Source organism: Zalophus californianus, chromosome 7 (genome assembly GCF_009762305.2).
Source record: "Zalophus californianus isolate mZalCal1 chromosome 7, mZalCal1.pri.v2, whole genome shotgun sequence".
Taxonomy (NCBI): Eukaryota; Metazoa; Chordata; class Mammalia; order Carnivora; family Otariidae; genus Zalophus; species Zalophus californianus.
Window position 1 is genome coordinate 134,520,114 of NC_045601.1, and position 25,080 is coordinate 134,545,193.

Consider the following 25,080-nt stretch of genomic DNA (forward strand, 5'->3'; position numbering starts at 1 on the left):
TTTCCCCTTAACGAATAAGACGATGACCATAAGCATTCAAGTTTAATTCCTGACCAGCTGCCATTTTTGATGAGACTCTCCCGTTATTTCAAAGAATGGCAAACATTTTTCAGATGAAAAAAACCCTGTCACCTTTGCTTTTTCAAAGGTCTTACTACTTAATTTTCTATCTCCAAAGAAAGTGGTTTTTAGCAGGCAGAATGGCAAAGTGAATCTAGATCTGTGTGATGATTTTCATCACACAGATGAAAATCATCTCTCCCTTTTTTTTTACTTTTTTTTTAAAATCCTGCCAGCACACCCAGGTACTTTTTTTTTTTTTAATATTTTATTTATTTGAGAGAGAGAGCGTGAGATGGGGGAGGGTCAGAGGGAGAAGCAGGCTCCCCGATTCAGGATCATGACCTGAGCTGAAGGTAGTCACTTAACCGACTGAGCCACCCAGCCGCCCTACACGCCCAGATATTCTTATATGGCAGTATTTGCAAAGCATATGTTTTGGAACTGGGGAAATACAGGTTAAGAAATTAGGGGATGGGAATGAGGGAGGGTGGTACATTCTGGGGCTTGAATTGCACTTGCCCAATAATTTGGTGAACATGTAAAAACAGAGGTCTTACTGATGCCCCGATGGCAATAGCTTAAAAAAAAAAAGTTTAAGGAGATGGCATAAAAAGAACTGGATACACAATCTGGGCGACTGAATTTGCATCAGAATTAAGCTGTTAGGTTTCTCTCTCTGTGGCTACAGCTCATCCTGGGCCTTCCTTTAAGCTGACCAGTAAACCAGAATGGATTGGGTACTCGTGTCTGGGGAAGCATCCCAGAGGAAGCCAAGAAAGGATCTCTCCCTGCCTGCCTGTTCAGTCCCCTTGCTGTCAAATCTGGCAGGATCCATTCTGACAAAAAGGGAGAGTGTGTGTCTGAAGGGGTCTAGGGAAGGTCAAAGGGGATCATTAGGAATTTTGAACACTGAGGCGTGAGTGGACTATGAGATTTTGAAAATAGTGATTTGGGAACGTGTAATCGAATATAGAGGGTGCAGGGAAAAGAGCATGCAAGAATCCTGGAGGATTCTAGAGGACGGGGGAGCCCGTGTGGATGTGGTGGGGGAGGAAAAGCAAATGTCCAGATGTTTTGCGAAGGAATCGGTCAGTATTTAGTTTAAGGTAAGGGACTGTGACTGGGTCATCAGGTTTGGGCCCTAGGAGACCATGTGGATTTCTAGATGGGTGCTGTTTTCTTGGCAGGGCAGTAGGTGGTGGCAGGACAAGGTCTCTGGTACGTTGACAAGCTTACTGCTGAGAATGAGAAAGGGTAGACAGTCCTCTTGGATTATTACTGTGGGAGTGTTTTATGGGGGGCAGCGGTGGCTTGAGTTAAGGAAACTGTAGGATTTCTGGCACTGCACTCCACTTAAAACACCCTGGGTGTTTGTAAGGTTAGGGACCGGCAAGCCAAATGTGGGGAAAAGTAGTGGGAAGAGTGAGCTTGAACTTGAGTCTCTGTTTGTTTTTCCTGAAATATCTGTTGAGCTCTTACTCTGTGCAGGCTCTAAGTGCTGGGATACCAGTGGTGAACAGGATTTCCTGGCCCCATGCAGACATTGTTTAAATGGTTGGTTAAATGAGACCACTGTTAGGGGCGCCTGGGTGGCTCAGTCGGTTAAGTGCCTGCCTTTGGTTCAGGTCATGATCCTGGGGTCCTGAAATCGAGCCCCGTTACCGGTCTCCCTGCTCAGTGAGGAGTGTGCTTCTCCCTCTTCCCCTCCCCCTGCTTGTGTTCTCTCTTGCATGTTCTCTCTCTCTCTCTCAAATAAATCTTTTATAAAAAGATGAGACTGCTGTTGAAGAGGGGGAAATAAAAGGTAATAAACTCTCAGGTGTTTGCATTTTGAGTTGCCTGACCTCTAACAATAGTTCTTTCTGGGCTTTTCTTGGAGCTCTCAGCCCTTGGCTGTTCTGAACGACAGTTCAGGCTACAGCGGAGTGCGTGTCAGACCTGAGGTACCTTCTTGCAGACCTCCCATGACTCCCATCTTGGCTAGCCCTGTGTTACCACTTTGTGGGGTGCAGGCACACTTCTGCTTTCTGCATCTGGCATTCCACTAGGGAGGAGGAGTGCACGCCTCCTAGTGTAGTGTAGGGTGATTCATCTTGATCTGTGAAAAGCAGCTTAAGTTTTAGTTTCAGAATTATTACCCACCTATTGAGCTTTTGGAAACAGAACAGAGTCCCCTTATTACCTACTACTTTGTGTCTTGCATCAACATCAAGGGAGGGAACAAGGCTTGACCAGCACTGTACGTTATCGAAAAGAGCTCTTGTGTTTCAAAAAAAAAAAAAAAGTTTGTTTTTTAATATCTAGAATTTGAAGCCCTATAATCTTGGTCATGGATTTGGTTCTCTTGTATTTAAAGTACTTTATAGGTTTCGTGAAGCTGCTTGTCAGTAAGCGAACCTAAAATGCGTCTTCCTTTGCAGGCAGTTTCAACTCACATGGTTTATGTTTTAATGGGACCTTAGTCGTAGGGGTAGGACTCTCTTGAATGGAGGCCGGAAGTCAGAATGGAGGCACCAGTCTAAACATGACGCAGTACATCATTGCAGGAACTTTACATTGAAAGCTATTTTGGGGTCTTCTCATTTATAAACGCTGGGTATGTATGGAATAATAGTTTATAATCCCATCAGCTTTCAAGGATGAGAATAGGAATCTGGTCCCCATATGAAAGAGCATTCTTTCCTGGATGCTGAGAAAAGCTGGAGTTTCAGCCTCACTGTCTTTAACGCCAGGAGGAGCCAGTGCTTATCATGCAGATGCAGTGAATCCCCCTTTTGTGCCTTTTGTGTGCTGTGTGGATACGTCCTCTGATTGGTTATTCAGCCTCCTCAGTTGGGGTCTGGTCAGAGGGCTTCCTTTTTCTGTTGGTGAACCATGTGATTGGAGGGTAGAGAGTGACTTGTACACGGTAGCAGTTCAGAAACCCCGTGTGCTCGTCCCGTCTGCTGGAGGCAGTTAGCTGACTTCTTTTCAGCCTTTGGATTTGAACCTTGACCCGCCAACCCTGGCCTGTAGACCTCTCTTGCCTCTTTGGGGCGCGCCCCCAGGAAGACAGGAGGTGCCTTCCTCCCCTGGAGCCAACAGGAAATCTCAGCTTGGCAGGTCTGCAGGAGTGGAAGGATGTCGGGTTCGGGGGGGGCGGGGGGAGGTGGAAATCCTAGCTCTTCTTTCCCAGGGCTCTCTTACCCCTTATTACAGAAGATGGTAGAGCGCTCTCCTTCTGGAAGAATCCCGGCAGCTTAACCCAAGTTGCTTCAGGTTATTTAGGGCTTTAGAGTCTCCGTGTGGTTGGATTTCTAGGATGTAGTTTGTGTTTATGCAGAATTTAGGGATGTGAGCACGGGGAACGAGCTCAGTTCCTCTAGCCCCCTAACCTAGTCCTGTTGAGGTTTCTGGGGACCTGCGGGTAGCAGAGAGGAAGAACCAGTTACGTCTGGCATCAGGACCACAGCACCGGCCTGGCTCTTGTGGGGAAAGTACTCCTGTTTGAGCAAAAGGAACCTGAACATCCACCCCCACCCCCTCCTGTGTTTACCCAGGATATTAATGTTCTCCTTATTCTCCTAAGGCCCCAAGTATCTGAGAAGCTCCGATCCTTCTAAGGTGAACGGTTCTGAAATGCTTAAGTCTTGCAGTGAGTGTGTGAACATACGGACTTTTTGGATTCGTGGACAGTAGGCAGGTATCCATAGGCGAGAACCTGTTGCGACTGTCCTGGGCTGTGTGTGAAGCAACACTTAACACCTTACACACACCTGCTGGTTCCCTAAAACAATCACCTCTGCGCACATCCCTGATCCCCCACCATCTCCACGTTTCCAGACTTGGCTCCTGTTCTTACCTCCCTGCTGGGGAGGGGTAGGGGGGGCTCCCTCCCCTCTGCCCTTGCTGTTCCTGGCCTCCCCTCTGTCTTTCTGCATTCTGCTGGAGTGGCTGGGAGGGGCTTGGGGCTCTTTGGACTTCCCCAACCCCCAGCCGCCCAACCTGGCCTTCATTTGTTCAGTGCCTCTCTCAGAAGCTTGCAGTGCTGCTGATAACACAGACATAAGGGAGCCGCGCACATTAGACCTTCAAGACCTATTATTAACCTGTGTGTATTTTTTCTTTTCTTTTTTTTTCCTCCCCCTTTAAATCACCCCTTCTCTCCCCATCTTCCTACCCTTGCCCACCAGGATTCATGGTCTTTTTTCCCACAGTGCTCTGTCTCTTTCTTGATAAGACTCCTTTCCGTGAGTGAGGGGTCAGTACAGATCCAATTTCGTTTCTTCTGACCGAATGGTAAATTCTTTGAGGGCAAGCCCCCCCTCCCCATGACAACAGGAGCCTTTTTTGAGGAGCCCGGCACCTGTTTTGTAAGGCAGGACACCTTCTGGCATTGTTCAGTGAAAGTCCAGGACGTTGGTTCCTGAGCCCTCTGCTTGTGTGCTTCTTTCTAAATTTTGCCCAGAATAGGAAACTGCAGTGTTACTGGTTAATGAGGGTATTTGGGCTCAGGGTTTGTAAAGGAATTGAGGTGGTGGTTTTCCTTCCACGCCCTTTTACAGTCCGGGAGTGAGCTTTTTGCTAGGGTCAGTGCTTGAACCATCACCACATGATGAAATTCTGGCCTCCGGAGCTGGGTCTCGGTCGCATGATGCTTGTTTGAATTTTTTTTTTTTTTGTTTATTCGAACACTTAATGTTTACTTGCCTTTTTTTTTTTTTAAAGTGATTTCCCTTCTCCCTTTCTTCTGTTTCTCCAGGATGACAGTGATGGGATTCCATGGTCAGAAGAAAGGGTGGTACGTAAAGTCCTTTATTTGTCTCTGAAGGAGTTCAAGAATGCCCAGAAGAGGCAACACGGGGAAGGCATTGCTGGGAGCCTGAAAACAGTGAATGGTGAGTTGCCTCTTCTGTTGGACTCGGATGGTATCTTTGGACCTTGTTTCTGAATTGGATGTGTTTCGGGTGGCTTGTGCTTCTCAGCTAGGCCCCTGATGGCAGCTATTTTGGACATCCTACTGGGTTTATGGATTCATTTTCATGCTCCTTTATATGTGATGTGTAATATAATTGGCAAGGTGCCTTAATTAGTCTGTTCCCTACAGATAAGACAGGGGCTGTGATCCGATTTCTACTAGGTCCTGGTTGAAGGTAGAGTCTGCCTTACAGGTTTTTCTGTGGATCTTTCTCCTTAGATCTTGCTGCACCCTGGAGTTCCTGGTTCTTTCTCCCTGTTTGTGTAGGAAGTAGCTTGAGTCTTCGGGTGCTTGCTGCCCTTTTGCTCTCTGGCTCAGCTCAGCAGCCTAAAGACGTGCTTCCTTCCTTGCCGATGAGGCTGGGCAGGTGGTTACATGGCAGCAGGTAGAACGGTGCCTAGAATTCCTGTGCATTTGGGAGCCTAGCCGTATGGTTATGAGAAGTCTTCTTGCAGCCTGGAAGGAAGCTTGCTCTTCTCGGGGTTTATTCCGCTGTCTCTTTAGGAGGACGGGCCTGAAATCACCCAGTGGAAACCGTTTCAGAACATGTTACAGTCTGTGTTTTAGTGCAGGGGATGTGGCTGTGATGGCATTCCACAGTCTCCCTCGCCCTCGTTAGTCCTTTAGAATCCTAGATAAATGTGAATGAATAGACCATGTTCTGGTTTGTACTTGGCTTGGAGCAAGGAGAGATGATGGGAGAGGTGGTGGTTCATTTTTCGAGTCTCTGCTCCGGTCGTGGGCCGATAGAGTTGGGACACGTGGGGGTACTTGAGAGCTTGCCAGGGTCCAGAGGGGCAGGTTCACCTCGGGCATCCACTGTCCTTCCTGTTGGCTTCGTTGTAAGGTGGGCTGTCTGGGGGAGCCTCTTGTTGGGACTAGTGCCTACAGGCGGGACCCGCATCGAGCCTTGGCCGGGTGTCCAGGGACGCCCTCCCTGAAACTCCACCAGGTTTGCCCTGCCACCCACCCAAGGCCTGTCCCTCTCTTCTTCTGGTTCTGGGTGACTTAAAACAAGAATCTTCTGGAAGTCTGAGTCCACATGTATATGGAAAGCGCCCCCCCCCCCCCGATAATATATATATAAAATCTTCCACATACATAGAAGCAAAATTAGTAGAATCTGTTGCCACAAGTCTAGAATCTGGATCCCTGTGTGACGTGATTGTTCTTGGTGTCCTTGCTTCACGTTGAACGTAGTGTCTGGCTTTACGTGTTTGAGGGGGGCGTGATGGGGGAGAGTCTCACTGCATCCTGAAGTTACAGTAGAGCAGGGGCGGCTGGGGGTTTAGATTTTACTGTCATGATAAGGCATTCTGCTATGCAGGAGCAGGAAGGCCTTAGTGGTTTTGGGATCTCTTAGCGAAAAAAAAAAAAAAACCCACCCATCTGAGAGGAAAAAACCGTTTTCAGGACAAGTTAGCCAGGTGTCCAGCATTAAATAAAGGTGGGATTTAGGTAAAAGAACAAAAACTAAAGCCTTCAAGAGGTCTCATAGGCACTGCCGGCCTCGTCGACCAAGGGTAGCTCTCGTTTTTAATTGGCCTCGTCAAGGGCTTGACAATGCCCAGGAAGGAATTCTAAGAAAACTGGCAAAGGCCGCTCTGTTGGGGGTTGTTGAAGACTTTAAAGAATTCGTGTACCAATTTCATAAAGAAAAGGGGGTTTTTGTTGCAGTAGTTTGTATTTCATGCTGATAAAGACTGGCTTGTCGTTTTCCTGTCTAGTTTTCAATATGGCGACACCAGGGCGCCTCTCTCTTGGTGGTGGGATGCCGTGAATATGCCCATTTCTGGTTCCTGTCGGTGTCCCTGCAGCCAGCAGTCCAAGCCCACGTGTCTGTCATTCTGTATCACGGATTTCCAAAGAACTTCTGAGTAAACACTTCTGGTTTTAAGAATAATTTTCTTAGAGGCCGCTAACAGGTTAAAGTGTGCTTTCTCATTTGGGCCTACTGGAGAGATCGGGAAACCGGCATTGTTCACTGGGGAAGAACTCCTTCTCTGTAGGCCCCCAAACCTCAGCGATGTGCTCTTAGGGTGCATGGTCCAGAGAAAGTGGAAGGCGGTGGAGCACCCCAGACTTTGTGGGCAGCTGAAGTTGGGAGTGGGAGGGTTGCATGCAGTGCTGTGTGTGTGTGCCTGTATAGATGTCCCTTGTTTAATGGATACTTCATAATCCTCATTCCGCACTACACAGAAGCACCTTGTCCTGAGCTGCGTATCACAGCGCCCTTATCTTGGGGCTCTTCACCGGGGGTCACGTGAAGATAGGTTAGTGTGGGGAGAGCGGTTTTCACAGCCCTGCAAGGTGAAATGTTTTGATTTTTGTTTTGTTTGTTTCAGTTAGTCACAGAACCTCCTGAGGTTCCTTGTAAACATTGAAATCCATTGGTGCAGTGTTAATGGTCACAGAAATCTGTCTGGTGGTTGAGATTTGAAGCTGTCCCAGTACAGAGCCCTTGCTCCTAGGACATGGGGAAGGAAACTGACCAGACCAGGGATCAGAGTGGGCGCCCGTGCCCAGAGTTGGGGTGGGTACCTGCTGCCCCGTGTGGCCCCCCTGCCCCCCTTATGCTTTGCAGCTTGGGGACCTTGGTAGTGACCTGCCTCTGAGGCCCCTGGTGTGTTCATCTGTAAGCTGAATACAGTGTCCTTGCGGGGCTTTGTGAGTGCTCTGTGTGGTAGTGACTTCCCCAAGGTCACACTGCTGTCTTCCAGCAGAACTGGGATTATAGCTCACGCCCTGCAACTTTGAATCTAGCACTTATTAAGGGGGCAGAAGGGGTGAAAATTACACCACATCTTTGCAGGAGCAGTAGTAGTGAAAACAAGGCGCTTGGACATCCCCCCCCCATCACTTTTCTGAGTATGGTCGTGCTAGCGTTTCCTGGGAAAATTCCGTCGTCAAATAATGCTTGGCGTTGACAAGAGAAGGTGCCTGATATAACTTTTTATCTAATTTGAGAATTTTGAGAATGAATTGCCGTCACTTCCGCTAAATCCTTGGCTTGTGAGGATGACGAAGCAGCCCCTCCTTGGCCTTCCCTCTGTGTGAGGCAGTGGGTGGGTGTGGAGTCTGTGAACCACACACGGAAGGTGGCAGCTTGTATCTGAGTGGCTCAGCTCTGCCGCCCCATTTCCGTGGGTCTCCTGTCATAGTAATAACCCAACCAGATGTAAGATGGTAGGGAGACCTCATAGTTTATGTCACAAAATCCATGTTGGCCATTGATCTTGCTTTCGTAGTTCTAAAGTGACAGGGAATGGGGTTGTGTTTTGTTTTGTTTTGTTGGGGGGGCGGTTTCTGGTAGAGGTAGCAGATGTGAATCTTGAACAGGCGCGGATGGCCTGTGGGGGGATCGAAACCCTCATTATGGCTTGTTGGTTATGGCCGAGCATGGGTAAGGCGGCACTCCCGAGTTTTGCTGATTGTGAGAGCCTTCTCTCTGCTTCCTGCTGTAGAGAATGCCATTTCTTCTGCCTGTAAGAAATTGGACAAAAGCTTTGGGAAGGGCTGGCAGAGGCTGAGACTGAGGCCACTCTTTGAGGGCCCTTGGCCCGCTGGGGCTGAAATTAGGGACATTTAAATAATAACATGCGACACAAATGAGTACACATAATTACACAGTAAGAGAGGGGAGCTATTAGCTGTATTTGGAGTTTCATTTGCTTCCTGTAAATGTCATCTGAGATCAAGCAAGGCCTCTGGTCAGCCAAAGAGCCTTGAGTAGATTTAAGGGACCCCGGATCATTTTTCTTGGAACCTTGTGGTAGTTGTGATGGGCCAGTCTGTACTGAGCACTCAGTACTGACTGACTAGCGCTCGATCCGCATTTCACTCATTTTAATCTTCAGAACAGACCACTTTGTAGATGAGGAAGTGATACACCAGCGTGGATTAGGCGTTTGCCTGCACCAGTAGTCCTTGGCAGCCTTGGCTTTCTGCACCAGCACTCCCTTGCTTTCAGCCACCTCTTCGATAAAGAAGTAATTTTGGAATGCTCGTAAAGATAGGATTCCAGAAATAAGAATTTGTAGGAGTACACTTTTTCTAATAGGGGTTTCTTTTGAAGGAGATAATGTGTGATCCTTCACTGGGGAAGGAGACCTCGGAAGCGGGGCAGGGGGCGGTGTCGTGTGAGTACGAATGTGGGCATGTTTCCAGGCTTTAGTGGAGCTTGTCACCGTCGAGGGAATCCCAAGATGGCAGTCCTTCTGCCCGCTTACCATCCTTAGGCCCGTGACAGGCACACACAGGCATTCATTTTATTTCTTCACCGAGAAGTAGAGATTTGTATTTTTAATGCTGTTGTTGAACCACCAGGTTGGCCATCGTCCTAGGGCCACCGTCCTGGCGGCGCGCTGTGGGGATGGACTTTCTGGAAACCACTGCCAATTCGTAGCGAAGGGCCAAAGTTGGAGGTGCAGATACAGGGAGCCCCCTCCCCCTTCTTTCTACTAAGGAATAGGATCTTCGACTCCTTGAAAATCTTAAAGATTCCTGATGGGTTGATTGTGAAATGAAACTTGGTCCCCACTCCTGCAGGTTCATTGTTTACTACATAAAATAAAGACGCCTTGTGTGAGTCCAAATGAAAAGTCGGAGCACATCGTCCCACGAATGGAATTTTATGTACGTGGCTATATTGGAAAAGACGGTCATGGTCGTATGGTTGCCTCTGACAGCCAAGGGGGCCCCCTCTCCCTTCTGCTTTGGCCTAAATTGTTCATGTCTAGCTGTTCTAGAGATGGCTCCTACTTCAACAGGGAAGACCATTTTTTGGGTTTTTGTTTGTTTCCTCCTGGAGAAAATGGCTTACCCCACCGCTTTGCCCAGATGGAGCTGCTGATGTGTCAGTGTCCTGTGTCCTCTGCAAGCTGTGGGCACCGAGCAGCTGCCGCAGGTTTGGGTTTCTGGAACACTCCAGCCTCAGAGACTCTTCTTCCTTCTGTCCGTACCCCCCCACCCCCCATGTGTGAGACAACACACCATGTGAAAAAAGCTGGGTGAGATGAAGGGTAATACACTTCCCTGAAAGCGACTTAAATTTATTAAAAAAAAACAAACAAACAAACAAACAACAACAAAGCTACATTTTATCCTGGAAAATGGTCGCGTTGAAAAGGCTTGATGTCTTTCCATGTAGCTTTCATGTGGTCCATCCAGGACCTAGTGATGCACTCGGGGCGTTTTTTGATAGTGCTTCCATTTAGTTGATACTTGATTGTGTCTTTAGAACACAGGTGCTTTTGTGAGTAATAAAACGGAACGCTGTCTTCTTCTTTCCTGTCACTTTGTGCTTGAGGCCCCTGCCCTCCAGCTCTCTCAGCCCACTTCCTCTGTTAGCTCTGTCTCCTCATCCATGTGAAATCTGGGCTGGTGTAAGAGGAGGGGCCTACGGCAGGTAAGGGTGTGTGTGTGCGCGTGTGCGCTCACTCGCTCACTCGCAAGGAGCCCGGGGGGGGGGCGGGGGGAGGGAGGGAGGGAGGGAGAGCACATGCTCTCTCCTGCCTGTCACAGTTCTTAGAAAAGCCCAGCATTGAAGGTCCTGAGGGCGAGAGGATGGAAATCTGCTGTGATCACCTTTTCTCATCTCTACAGGGAAACCACTCTGGAACTTACCCCTCTTCACTGTTTACTTCTCTCCTAGATGATTGCCATCAGTAAACAAAACATGTTGTAGTTACTCTCATAATAAAATGCTCCCTCTACTGATCTTGTATCTCCCCTCCTGCTGTTCATGTCTCTTTTTACTGCAGTGCTCCTTGAAAGAAAATGTCTACACACGCTGTCTCCTCTATTTATATTCATGTTAATATCCTTTCCCCTTTCATTCTCCTTTGAACCCCTAGAATCAGGCCACGATTAAGGCTTCATTAATGACCTTGATTGCCAAACCAAGGTTCCAGTCAGTGTTGCCTTATTTGCCCCTTTGGCAGCATTGACATGATCGAAACTGTCCTGAACTGCACTTGCTTACTAGCCTTGGAAGGCCTCGTGAACATGAACTGTTCCAAAGCCAACCATCTCCACCATGTCTCCTCTGCTCTGCCCGTCTTCCCATTGTCCATAAATGCCAGTTCTGTTTTTCTAGATGCTTTGGCCTGAACCTTGGAGTGATCTGTACTACTCTGATTTTTCCATACCTTGCATTCCTGCATTCCATCCTTTAGCAAAATCTGTTTGTTCTAAATTCACATCTTCCCGATCTGAATTTGCACTACTGTCACTGGTCGGAAACCTCTTGCTTGGGCTGGGACCCCTGATGCTCTGTCATCTCAGCTTCCATCCCCCCCCCCCCCGCCGCTCCAGGCAGCAGTCAGAACAGTCCTTTGTAAATGCAGATTAGTGCATGCTCTGTTCCTGCAGTGTCTCCCTGCCTCTTAGCATGATAGCTGAGCATCCTTACCCAGACCACTTGATGTGGCCACAGTGTCAGGTCTCCTCACCCCTGCCTCCCCTAGTTTGGCCTCCTTGTTTTTCCAGGCGTACCAGAATGTGTGTGTGTGTGGCGCGCGCGCGCATGTGTGTTTTTTGAAGATTTTACTTATTTGAGAGAGAGGAGAGAATACGAGTGGGGGGAGGGGCAGAGGGAGGAAGAGTGAATCCATACCAGAATCCCCACTGAGCAGGAGTCCGAGGCCAGGCTCAGTCCCAAGACCCTGAGATCAGAACCTGAGCTGAAAACTGGAGTCAGATGCTTAACCGACTGAGCCACCAGGTGCCCCAATTTTTTTGCTTTAAAAAAAAAAAATACTGTTATTTTTTTTTTTTGAGAGCGTGAGTGAGCAGGAGGAGAGGCAGTGAGAATCTCATGCAGGCTCTGCTCGTGCACGTCCCGACTCGGGGCCGGATCCCAGGATCCCGAGATCATGACCAGAGCCAAAATCAAGAGCAGATCCTCAACACCCTGGCACCCAGAACTTTTGTGCTTTCGACCCTTCTGTTTTACAACTCTTTCCCTTTAAATAACTGCATGCTTCAACCCTGCCTGTATTTGGGTTCTGCTCAAACCTGGAGGTTTGAGCTGGAGCATCCTTGAGCATCCTATCAAAAGTGGTTCCTTGGTCTGTTATCCTTTCACTTTTTATCTTGTAATATTTCTCTGCATAGAATTTCTCACCTCCTGACATTGTATTCTTGTTGTTCACTAATTCTGAGTTCTCTCCCCACAGTAGATTGAAAGTCCACGAGAGAAAAGCTTCATCCACGTTGAGTGGACTCCTGGGTGCTCTGTAGGGCATGTGTTGTTGTGTGAAGCAGTGTGCAGACATCTCTCTGCCCACGGCTGCTGCCCCGCCCCCCGTGCCCCGACCCCCCCTCCAGCACCCTCTGCCGTGCTGTGGACACACTTCTCTCTGTCCAGGGGCCCCCCCCCCCCCCCCCCCCCCCCCCCCCCACCCCCCCCCCCCCCCCCCCCCCCCCCCCCCCCCCCCCCCCCCCCCCCCCCCCCCCCCCCCCCCCCCCCCCCCCCCCCCCCCGGTTACAGCCTATGCTGTTTTCCTTATTCATAATTGTGATAAATTTCTAAGTCTTAACATCATAAAGATTCTTGGAATTAGATCACCCTGTACCTTTTATTTTATTTTCTTAAAGATTAATTTATTTGAGAGCGAGAGCGTGTGCACAGGAGGAAGGGGCAGAGGGAGAGAGTGTCCCAGGCAGACTCTGTGCTAAGCGTGGAGCGTGACATGGGACTCCATCTCACAACCCTGAGATCATGACCTGAGCTGAAACCAGAGTCCGATGTTTAACCAACTGAGCCACCCAGGTGCCCCTACCCTGTACCTTTTCTTAACCCTATTTGTAGATTGCCTGTTTGGGTACAGGATACATTGCTTGGTAGTTTAAATTAAGATTGGGCTTTTTAAGAAATAAGTTACTCCTTCTAATCTCGTAACATTATCGTAATCTGTTACTATCTTAATTTTGTGGGTTTGTGTCGTGGGTCTCAGATGTTAAGCAGCTTACACAAGGCTGCATAACGAAGCAGTCTAATCAGGATTTGACCCCAGGACTCCTGACTCAGATCTTAACCTCCTCCTTCTTCCCCCCCCTTTAGATTGAGGTACGCTCTGTGAAATCATACCTCATAATTGTACAATACGGTGGATGTGCAAATGCTCCTATACCCATGTGACAAGTCCTCTAGGACTTTTCCATCAGCCCAGAAATGTTGCTCCAAGTGAAAGTGTATGGTCATTTTGGGGTTTGTCACCATGGCTGTCTTTTGACTTTTTTTTTTTCCTGACCTTTTATGATGATACATGGGTTTGTGGTGTTTTCCCAGAATGTACCAGATGCATGAGAGTGTCTGTTGAGACTTGAAGGGGTCTCAAAGCCAGTGGCTCAGCTCCTGTGCGTCCAGTATGCAGCTCTTAGGAGCCCTGGCTTTAGGGAGGCATGAATAAGACCCCCACAATTGGACATGGCCATGAATGACCACCATTTCAGCAGTGCATTCTTGGAGCCAGATTCTCTGTCTTGAACTGGTGTTTCATCTTTTCGTTCTGAGCTGAGTGCAAGTCCGGATCTAATGGGCTTTCGAACAGCTCTGTCTCTCCTCCTGCTCGGTGTCCCCTCTTCTGTGAGTGTTCAGAAGTCGCAGCCTTGGTTCAAGAATTCAAGAGGTTTCTCGGAACTGGCAGTCCAGATGTGGCTTTTCCCCAAAGGCAAGCTAAAGAGGCATCCCTAGGGCATACCCCTTTGCTGCTGATATGAGTGATTCTTTGTCCACAGCTGTGAGCTGCCCCATGGCCGGGAGGATGCAAACACATGGCAGGTGCGGGGGGTGGGGGGGAGCCCAGCATGGTCAGATTGCTAATTTCTGTTCATTTTCTTACAGCTGTGGTGAACGTCTGTGTATTAGTCAGCTCATGCTGCCGTAAGAAAATACCATAGACTGGGTGGGGTGGTTTAAACCACAGAAATACATTTCTCCTTGTTCTGGAGGCTGGAGGTCCCGGAGTCCTGTTCCTGGTGAGAAATGGCTTCCCGGCCATATCCTCACTAGGCTGAGCGTGGGGGAGAGAGTGCATGGGTGGCTCTTCCTCTTCTTAGGAGGACACTGGCCCTAGCAGATTATTGTCGGTCACCCCTCCCTTTCCCCCCATTATGACCTCATTTACTTTTCTCACCTCCTTGCAAGCTCTGTCCAAATACGGTCACATTGGGTTTTGGGGCCTTCAACATAGGGGCAAACAGCACTACTACTGCCAATACTAGCACTTGGGTAGGGCTCTGAGATGGGGACAATTTTATCCCATTTTAATTTTAGATTAAGTTAATTTCCTTGCCCATCTGCGACGTGTTTCCTTTTGTGTTTATGTGGGTACTAGGATGATTTCCTGGTATGCCAGGAACCCCTATGAACTTGTTTGACCTTGGAGAAGTTAGTGTTTTTCCCGAGTGGGTGGAATTAAGCTTGGGTTTTTATTTATTGTGTGCCTGCTTTTTTGAGACCTCTTGGGTTTATCTACATCCCATACTTCAGTGGGGGTTGAAACAAGACTCCTGAGCTGGGGAGCTGCTGTAGGCCAAGAGACCTAAGGAAGAGGCCAACAGGGTTATTGCAAAGGTCCCGGGGGTCGGGAAGGGTGTGGGAATCGGGATGGCCCTGGAGGGATGTTTCTGTTGTCAATGTGGGAAAAATCATGGCATTATTTGAGGTTGAAGGATCCTGTTTGTTTTAACACACATTCATTTTATTTGTATTTTATACACGAATTCAATTTATTTTTATATGCTGTGAGTGTAATTTAGGGCAAGGCTTTCCAACCAGTTTTACTTCTCAACTTGTACAGGAAGGGAAGAGCCTGTGGGGTCCCCAGACTGTTCAGGCACGGAGAGTGTATCTGTGTCTACTCTCATAAATGGTAACGTCCCCCACCTCCTCCTACCTGGAAATAGGCCGTCTGCACCGTGCCACGATTTGAGTTCTGTGATAGATTTACGGAGCTCTAATTACTAGCTGACCTACCACGATGGCCCTAGTGCAGTTTTGCTTTGCTTGTGAACTTCTTCGCACCCATTTCCCCCAGATCTAGAGGGCCTTTCACCTCGCTTTTGGAAATAACCTATTACTACTTGAGCCCATTAAATGTTTAGTGTCCTGTATGGCGTATCTTTAAAGCCAGAATGGTGATAACTGGGTATGCTTTTGGGAAATTACCCTACAGTCCATTAAATCCCTTAATTTACTATTTGTTACTTAAGCTCACCTGCTGCCAAATCTTCTCTATTCTTGTAGCTTTCTCTTTAGTCTTTAGGGGGCTTCTGCAGAGTCCCCAAACTAGCTTCCTCATGATTTCTTTCTGAAAGATCCTAAAGCTGTACAGGTATTCATACGTGGAGGTTCACGGTCCTTGAGGGAATCATGAACTATTTTATAACCAGTGTCAGCCCAGCCTGTCAGGCTGTGTCTGTCTTGCAAGGAGAGCTTGAGGCTCCTTTCTGGGGCTTCAGAGCTCCTCATGCCCGGTGCCCAGGACCCTGTTCCTCCCGTCTCCCGTTCCCTGACCTTTCACTAGTGCTCTTGGTTTGTTCATGCTTTGGAGCTGATGATTTCAGCTCTGCACATGGGGGAGGGGCGGCTCTTACTGTGTCACCTGTCCCTCCAGTGGCTTCTGGGTCAGTTCCTTCACTGACTCCATGTTTCCCATTGGCAGGTGGGCCTCCTGATCATGGGTGTGACAGCTGGTCCTGGTGACTGGGAAAGACATCTGTGCTTGAGACTCCCCTGCTAGCTCTTGGTGTTGCCTCAAGTGGCAGTTTCCTTCCAGTTTTCCAATGGCTTTGAACGATTTCTGTTGCCTTCCGAAGCATGAAGGCAGCTCAAGGTCTCCCCTTGGAAACACTTACCTGTCTTAATTCTGATAGCTTCGCCCTGATGGGCTCGGGTTATTTATGAAGGCGTTTTTTTTTTGAATCCCCGCTTTTGACAAGTTGGACCTTGTCATCTAGGGTGATGCTAGAAGGTCAGCAAATCCTCTCCAGACATGAGTAGGGTAGGTGACACCCCAGTGGAAATGGTGCACGTTGATTGGCTTGGCATGCAGGAGGCCTGGCAATTTCTGGAGGGATCTGCATTGCAAATTGCTTAGCCTGGACCAGAGCGGCTTTTTACCCTGTCCTCACTCAGCAGTTTACCCAACTTGAGACTAGTGTTATTTGAAAAGGGCCTTTCCAGTTTACTCAGTTGGAAAGTGTTACAGAGTTTTAAAGGGTGAGCTGGAAGGCTCTCAGCTGGCATTTCTGAATCCCTCAGAGGAAAATATTGGCAAACTCTCCACTCTCTGCCTGAACTCTTCTTATAAATTGAGAAGCCAAGAGTTACGAAGCCATCACAAAGGGCCGGGCTGGACTCTGGGGGGGCTACGAATCCTTATCCATGCTGAGACATGGGCAGTTTTCTGATAATCCTGCCCACCCCCCATCTTGTAATGTTAATCTTCCCGCCACTGAAAATAGAAGTAGTGAATGTAGTTTACAGTGTATTCCATCCACCCACCCCAGCCTTCTCTCTGGCAGATAGATGCACATGACTTTTATTTTTTTCGCCCTCTTTTACAGTTTAAATAAGACAAGTGTTGGGCTGATTTATTCAACAGGTGTTAGCACCGCAAAGGAAAGTTTCCTTTTTAAATTTTTCTTCCTTTTTTTTTTTTTTGGCTTTTTCCCCGTGATTTCAGGGGACAAGGTGCTGAGATCAGAAGCTGCCTCACACTTCAGTCTGTAGATGGAGAGCCCAATGCGAATGTGTCACAGAGCCTGAGAAACCTCTGACTTCCTTGTCTGATTGCAGAAGCTGTACCCTCACTGCCGCCCAGGCCCCCAGAGAGGTCTGTGGACATGAGAGTAACCCAGGGCAGAGTGTCAGCGTCGTTTCTTCATCCATCCTTCCACACCCCTGCGCCTGCCTCCTCACGCCACGCAAAGGGGTCTTTTTCTAGCACTGTCCACATTCTGCAGCCCATTCTTCTTGCTCCCACCCTCGCAGGGTCGCTCTTGATGGAAGAATTCCAAGGGAATAGGTTAAGATTGCCATCAAGTGGCTGCTCTTGGTAGTGGATGGGAGGATCCTGGCCCTCCGCGCTGCTCAGACCTTCTCCTCCAATTTCTTAGCTCCTTTGTGAAAAGTAAGCCAGCTCCAGCAAGCTCTGTATGAGGAGAGGGCTGTTGGGGCAGGGGGCGGGAGCAGAGAGCTCAGAACATCTATATTCTGTACGTCCCCAAGGAAGGACTCTTCTGTCAACCCAAACCACACCTCTTGGGTGCACTAGGACACGGAAGACAGGCGTAGTTGCAGTGGCCTGAGCTCAGGGCCATGGAGCTGGGAGCGCAGATGATCTAGAAGCTTATGGGGGGAAAACTGCTTGTGTGTTCAGCCTCCTGCGAGCTCCAGCCCTGGTAGGCCGCTGCCCTCCATCTCCACTCGCGGAAATCGGCAGGGAGGGTCATGCTGTCATCCCTGAAAGGCTGGCCTCACGGTCCCACCACGGGAGAACGCCAACACACATGACTTGGCCATCCTGTTTGGCTCTTGTTCCTTGTTTCCTGGCTCTGTAAATGGAGTAATAATTTCTTTCTCAGTGGCGATATTCTTAGGATTAAGGAGATGATTTATTTAAAGTCCTTAGCATCTGGCAGGAAGCAAGCATTCAAAGGGTAATTGTGATTGAGGTTCTAGATACACATTACCTAACTACTTCCCATAAAAGCTGTAGCTGTGTGTCATAAAACAGCACACTTCAGGGACTGTATTAAAATCTGTTTGCCCCATTCCCTGGGTCTGGATGCCGTCCTCCTAGCATTAGACCTCAGCCTAGGACTCGGAGAGCACAAACTCTGGCCGAGCGAGAAGGAGACGAACCCTATTTAGTGTTCCCCAGTAGGTCATTCCTCAGCAGTGTTGGGAAAGCCTGTATAGCAATGGCAGGAGGTAGGTTTGTGTATGTGGGGTGCCCCTAATGGGGCACAGAGCTCTTGACTGGGGTGTCTCTGAGGTTTCTGAGCGGGCACGTGGCATGTTGAAGAAGATGGATCTGTGGCAGCCGGGTTGCAGGGGGGAGGCCGGGAGGCAGGCAGAAAGAGAAAGGGACTGTGGGAGTCCATCGGCGTGGCAGTGCAACTTCAGGTTCGGGTCAAGGAAAGACAATTCTAGGGCTTCTGTATTTGCAGCAGCTTTTTAGAAGTGATGGAGGCTATGTTATATAACCATTCACATTGCAGTCTGTCAGATCATTAAACCACAATTCCTGGATTCTGGCCACTTAAAGCAATATTGGATGCACCAAAAAAATTGGTATGTTGTAATATGTTGTAATGAGCACTGATGTCATTGGAGGTCTAGTTGTACGAGTAACTGGGTATCACTGCAAGCAGGTTTCTTACGACAAATAGAACACTTGAGACCTCCGTTTGTCCCATTTGGTTTTGTTTCAGTGGTGAGTGATCTGCTGATGTTTATGGCCTGTTCAAGTTCTTCCTAATTGCTAGATCCTACCTGGTATGGTCGGGGTAGGAAACATTTGGATGCTTTTGCAGAATTGGGGGGGGGAGTAGAAAGCAGAGAAGCTGAAGGACAGGCATCCTCTGTGACCACCGATTCTCTCTTGTGGTGTGTGAGGCCTTCCCCGTCCCTCCACCTCCACCTGCATACAGGACTGAATTCAAGGTGATGGTTTATTTCTGGAGAGAGAGGAGAGAGAGAGAGAGAGAGAGAGTGTGTGTGTGTGTGTGTGAGAGAGAGAGAAAAGCAGTGAGCCCAGGGTCCTCTGTGTGTGGATTTAACACCTTTCTTTGTGCCTACAGCCTCGAGGGTAGCAGAATGTGGGTCTCACTGCAATATTTCATGTGGCACTTTGTTCCTGAGTATTAATTTGGTGATTGCTGGCCTTTTACCCTCAACCTACATCAGGATTGCCTAAAATCCTCGATGATAAAAACCACCTTTTGGGGGTAATGGCTTTGCAAACTTTTTCTATAGTTTCTGGTTTACTGAGTAGGCTTGTGGCCTTTTGTAAAGGGTTCTAACCTGCACTTTTCCCTTCTCTCCACATCTCAAGCTAGACTGATGACACCAGGAGCCATCTGCGGCTGAACTGATGGGGGTTTGTCAGTTTGCTGCTCCATTGGCACCCTCCGCTTTTCACCCTGCAGCCTGGACAGGAGTCCCCGTCTGTCTGACTTGCCCTGTCTACTGGGTCTGAGCTCTAGCAGGGGACAACAGAGAGACAGAGGGACCACTGCCCACAGACGTGGTCACAAGGTCTTGAGACTACACTCACCAAAAATCTGTAGATGTCAAACTTTCCAGAATGAGGGGAATGCTGTGTATCTGCTTTGTCATATATGGTAGCTCCTAGCCACGTAGGAGTCCGTGAGTCCTTGATACATGGCTGGTCTGATTAGTTTTAGTTAATTAAAAAAAAAAAAAAACAATGCATGAACAAGTGTAGCTGTAGAGACAGGGTGAGCATAGTGGTTCTGAGCTTTTGTTCTCCAGCTCGGTCTTTTTTTGTTGTTGTTGGCAGGAGGTCTTTCTGGATCGCCAGTGTAGTTCATCAGTGATGTGTATGTAGGCAGTGCCGATCAAGTGAAAACAAGTGCCTGTTTATTCACCCGCCTTTTAAAGTGTGGGGCAATTTGAGAATACTTTTGCCCATGGTATTAATGTCATGGTATTCATATTATCCCCGACTTCAATATAGCAACGTATTACTGGCTTCAGAGTTGTCATTGTCTTTACTTGATCCTTGTTTTTTGTTAGCTCCGTGTGAGTCCACATTTCATATAACTTGTTTTTGTTTGTTTGGGGTTTTAAAATTTAGTTTTTTGTGTAGGCTCCACATGGGGCTTGAACTGATGACCTGAGCTCATACAAGAGTCCCATGCTTAACTGAATGATCCACCCATGTGCCCTATATAACTTCTGTGATCGAGTACTTTTTGTGATCAGTACTAGTTCTATTCAGGAAAAGCACCCACTTCCCTTGTGATACCATTTGAATAATCGTTGAGATCCCCTTCTCACTTTGTTTTTAAAGTAATTTATTCTTTGTAGAAAATGTGGACATCTCAGAAAGCTAGAAAGCTTGCTGCTGGACAGAATACTTTTTTTTTTTTCTTTGGATCACTATCTTGTTTTATTTTCTCTGGTCTACTTTCTATACACCTGTATTTTTAAAACCCCATTTAATATTTAATGCAGTAGAATCTCTGCAATTTAAAACATTGTGAGTCTTTTCCTCATGTTGCTAAGTGTTGGAAAATGTGATTTTTGGTTTTCCTTTAAAAAAATTTTTTTTAAAAAGATTTATTTATTTGACAGAGAGAGGGAACACAAACAGGGAGTGGGAAAGGGAGAAGCAGGCTCCCCATTGAGCAGGGTTCCCAATGTGGGGCTCGATCTCAGGACCCTGAGATCATGACCTGAGCCAAAGGCAGATGGACGTTTAATGACTGAGCCACCCAGGTGCCCCTCTTTTTCCTTTATAAAACGTATCTTATCAGGGCGCCTGGGTGGCTCAGTCATTAAGCTTCTGTCTGCCTTCAGCCCAGGTCATGATCCCCAGGGTCCTGTGATCAAGTTCTGAATCGGCTCCCTGCTTAGCGGGGAGCCTGCTTCTCCCTCTCTCTCTGCCTGCCGCTCTGCCTACTTGTGCTTTCTCTCTCTGTCTCTCTGTCAAAGAGATAAATAAAGTAAGTGTCTTTTCTTAAATTATGTTCCGTATTCAGCATTCGTTGTTGGTATGGCACATGAAACCTTCAAGGAAAATACCACAAAGAATACACACAGAATTGTTACGAAGGTGATGTAGTTCTGCTTTGTGATAAAGGTGGTAGGATTATAGTTAATTTTGGCTTTTTGAACACAGTAGTAACAAAATGCATTTATCTAGGTTAGCAGGGTATAAAAGGCAAGTCTTCGAGAAGACCCAGAACAGTTTTATTACAGACAGGAAGAAATCATTGGCTCTAAAACAAAGGTTTTTAACATGGAAATTAATAAAAGGATTAAATGTCAAGAAAACAGATGTGAAGGTTGTTGAGTGTTAGTGTTCATAAAATTTTTTTCACCTGAGAATTTGAAGGTTAGCTCTTTTTTCTAGGCTAAGAATTCATGGGGCACCTGAGTGGCATAGTTGGTTAAGCGTCTGACTCTTGATTTTGGTTTAGAAATAGAGAATCTCAGAATCATGAGATCGAGCCCTAAGTTGGGCTCTGAGCTCTTTGGGGCGTCTGCTGGAGATTCTCTCTTGCCCTCTGTACACGCGTGCGCCCCCACTCGTTCTCTTTAAAATCTCCAAAATTAGGAATTCTTTTTTTTCCTTTTACTTTTTTAAATCAATGAATGCTGAAAAACCAGTGTATTACAAATTACACGATGTGTTCCTAGCCAAATACTTCTAAACACAAAGAGTTAAAGAATTCTTCCCTCTTCAGGAAGAAAGGGGTGTGTTTGAATGCTTCGGAGTTGTGAAAGTGGGTCTCCAGCATAAGAGCATGTCATGCTGTGGAGACCCTGAAATGGCCTCAAGGAACAACCTGTTTTTGAACGGTATTTATTGGGTCTCAACTATTTTTTCTAGGCGCGTGCTAGGTTTTGAGGGTTTAGATGAGCAAGACTAAATCATCTTCCTTTTTTTAAAATTATGTAATCTTCACATCCAGCATGGGGTTCGAACTCACGGCCCTGAGATCCAGAGTCACATGCTCCTCGAACTTGAGCCAGCCACCCAAGACTAAATCCTCTTGTTCAGAGAACCTGGAAGTTGGATTGATGGTTGCTTGTCACTATGGGTATTACCTTGAAAGTATCACCTGCAGAGCAAGTGGTGGATATCCCTCATGGCTGACCTGTCTCTAAACAGAGAAGAGAGAATATTCCAAAAGCGGGAACAACATGTGCAGAGTCAGAGGCTTGAGGGATCAAGTTAAGAGAACGTGTCAGTTGCCATACACAGATCCAGCTGCCTCTGTGCCTTTATGCACCATCATGGGTGGGGGGCCATCAGGTTGGAAAACCAAAGCGCTTGTTGGTCTGTTGCATGGCTTAGGAAGCTGATGTAAAAAATTCTCTTTTATTTTTTTAAAAAGATTTTAAGTAGTCTCTACACCTAACGTGGGGCTTGAACTCGTAACCCTGAGATCAAGAGTCCTACGCTCCATTGACTGAGCCACCCAGGCGCCCCGTTTTTTAAACTGGGTGCAGATAGAATTTGAACCAGTAAGAGGAGCAACAGAATTGTTAAAGTGTGTTGAAATCTGTGCACGTACATCTTTGTTTCTCTGATTCGTATCCTAGTATTACTTTCTAGAAGCGAATTTGCTGAATACAGACTTTTAAAAATTGGCGTCTATCACCGACTTGCTCTCTAGAAATATTTTTTTCAGTTTGTTCCCAACCTAGTAGCGTAAGGGAATATGGGTTTTGTCAGAATCAGATTTGAGAAGAAGATTGACGATTCTGATCTGAGTCAGCTCTTTTAGTTCTTCTCAAATCTAGTTTTCCATTATTCAGTATTAAGTAGGTCAAATGGCCATGTTGTAATTCTGGTTGAATTTTACTGGATACTTCTGCGGGTCATGTTTTCAAAATAAATCTTCTCTTTCTTGGCATCATTTCTGTGTTTACCTTTTTATAAATCCATTACCCAAATCATTTAAAAAATATATTGAAAGCCAAAGCATATTTTATCTTGTGTCTTTTTACAACCAAATAATTAAAAGTATATATTTGACAAAAAATTTCTGTAATTCATTAGCACCAAAGTTTATTAAGGCATTGAGGTAGCCCTTATAAAGTGCTCACTATGTATCACTAACCCTTTTACGTATATAATTAGTTTAGTGCCTTAATTTAACCAATTGTTGGTCCTTATGTGTATTTAACAGAGACACAGGGCTTTCCCTGATTCTCCCCTGAAGTTCACACACTTGATGAAGAGTTAGAATTAGAACCAGGCAGCAGCCTTGCCCAAATGGTGCTGTGTGTACTGTGAACCATCAAGGTTCTTAGTGCTAGATATTTACCAATTCATTTTTTTTAAATGGAAAAAAAAAAACCCAAAAAACAAAGTGATGGAACAGTGTCCTTTCTAGTAGCTTCTTGAACTTCCTCATTTAATTGTCGTGCCGTTTCATTGGTATTAGTGATAAATCCATAGCAACCAAGTTTCACTAGTTAATATACAGTCCCCCAGCCTCGATCTTCCTACTGTGTTCTTGTAATTATTGGTATTATTTTATAATTGTACAGCATGGCCTTGAAGTCACATTGGCTGTAGGGCTAGCCACACGAATTATAGAGTTGAACGCTGTTGTTGCTTCAGGAATTACCAAGCCCTCTTGGAAAGAGTCCAAGCCAGGCTCTGTGTGTACCTAATTCTGCTTGGTGTATTGCCAGTGTATTAACTTTTATTTAAATGGAAGGCTAACAAGTAATGTTTATTCTTATGTTGGCTGTTGTAAAGGGCCCACGCTTAATATTTTTTTTTGAAAGTCAAATATTAGCCCTGTGGATCATGTTTTCTGCATTGGCTTTTTATCGTAACAGGTGATCTGATCAATATTGTGTAATTCAGCCCAAATCACATCTGTCTTTATGAGGACACGGCTAATGCAGTGTGATCCTCAAAACCCTGTATTTCCTATATGAAATTCTCAGACTCTGTAGTTTTGTACACCCTCCTCTCACACATGGTAACCACTCCACCCTATTCCTCCTTTGTAATGAGTATTTTCTTGGGGGATGTTGGATTGGTAAGGTGCCGCCTTTTGTATGCAGTAACTTACATAGGTGGCGGGAAATTGAAGAGCTTTTGGAAGCAGATCATGGATGATAAGGAGTATTCAGTGACTTGCTCTTATTTTGTAAGGCTTGTCTTTCCTTTTATGAGTTAGGTCCCAGCTCTCAAGATGAGCTGACTTCCTTGATTGGATACATGAATAAAACAAGTCTTAATGCTTATGAAGCAGCTTCTTTAATTAGTCAGCACAGCACTATTAGATATCCAAATTTGATGAGGATGTGCGAATGAATTGCTCTCTCACATTTTATCCACAGCCTGGATTGGGGTTTACCCCAGTCATATATTTTTAAAATGCAAAGTGCAGCTGGTGGACTGCTGGAGTTGGCCCAACTCGGAGGTAATGAAATGGTTGTACATGCAGGTAGGGTCCTCCGTTCTGAAGCTCACGGCAGCGAAATATGTCCTTGGATATCCTGGTGTTTGGGTGATCGTTAGGTGTGGAGGGTGGCCATGTAGCCGGCTGGCTGCCTAGCATTTCTTAGGATGGGAGATCCTTCGTGAAATGCTGATCTCTTCACAAGTAGCAGTTTGGAGTACCTTTGTTCTCTACAGTCCTAGGTAAATAGGTCTTTAAATTTAAGCATTTAGAGATTACAGTGATGCCTTGCTGGTGCACATGCAAACATTGATGCTGCTTTGGAAACCATTTTGCCATTAACTTGTAAATTTGTTTTTGCATATTTAGGAATTTCCAACAGTTCCACTTCTAGGTGTGTATCCCAGGGAAACTGCAGTGCATGCTTTCCAGGGGACAAGCAGAAGGAAGTTTGCAGTGTGGTTCGTGATAGCAACAAACTGGCAATACTTAGGTGCCCTTGGTTGAGATAAAGTGTGGAATATTCATACAGTGGAGTGTGATGGAGTGTGATGAACAACCATGAAAATGAGCAAAGAATAAGCAAAATCATGGATAGATGATCTTAGTTACTTCATGTTTGTGTTGGGGAAAAACAAATCCCCTGAGCCTTAAACACAGAGCAATAACCTTTAAAAATTATTATTTATTTTATTTATTTATTTATTTATTTATTTGAGAGAGCACCACACGGGAGCATGGTGCCTGCATGAGCCGGGAGAGGGAGAGGCCGAGAATCTGAAGACGGCTCCGCATTGAGCACTGAGCCCAACGCAAGGGCTAGATCCCACAACCCTGATATCATGACCTGAGCCAGTACCAGGTGTTGGATGCTTAACCCACTGAGCCACCCAGGTGCCTCCCCCAGAGCAGTACCTTTTTGTGAA

General features: G+C 46.7%; 1 protein-coding gene across 3 annotated transcripts in view; it reads left to right on the forward strand.

Moving 5' to 3' along the window:
- The window catches only part of JARID2 (jumonji and AT-rich interaction domain containing 2), a 246,434-nt gene that overhangs the window by 107,982 nt on the left and 113,372 nt on the right, over positions 1 to 25,080 (forward strand). For 2 of the 3 annotated variants that reach the window (XM_035728499.1, XM_035728498.1), the window contains exon 2: positions 4,805 to 4,940. The gene's annotated coding sequence lies outside the window, so the exon portion shown is untranslated. Of the gene's footprint in view, positions 1 to 4,804; positions 4,941 to 25,080 lie in introns of those variants that run through there. The other variant, XM_027601701.1, reaches the window with a different exon arrangement.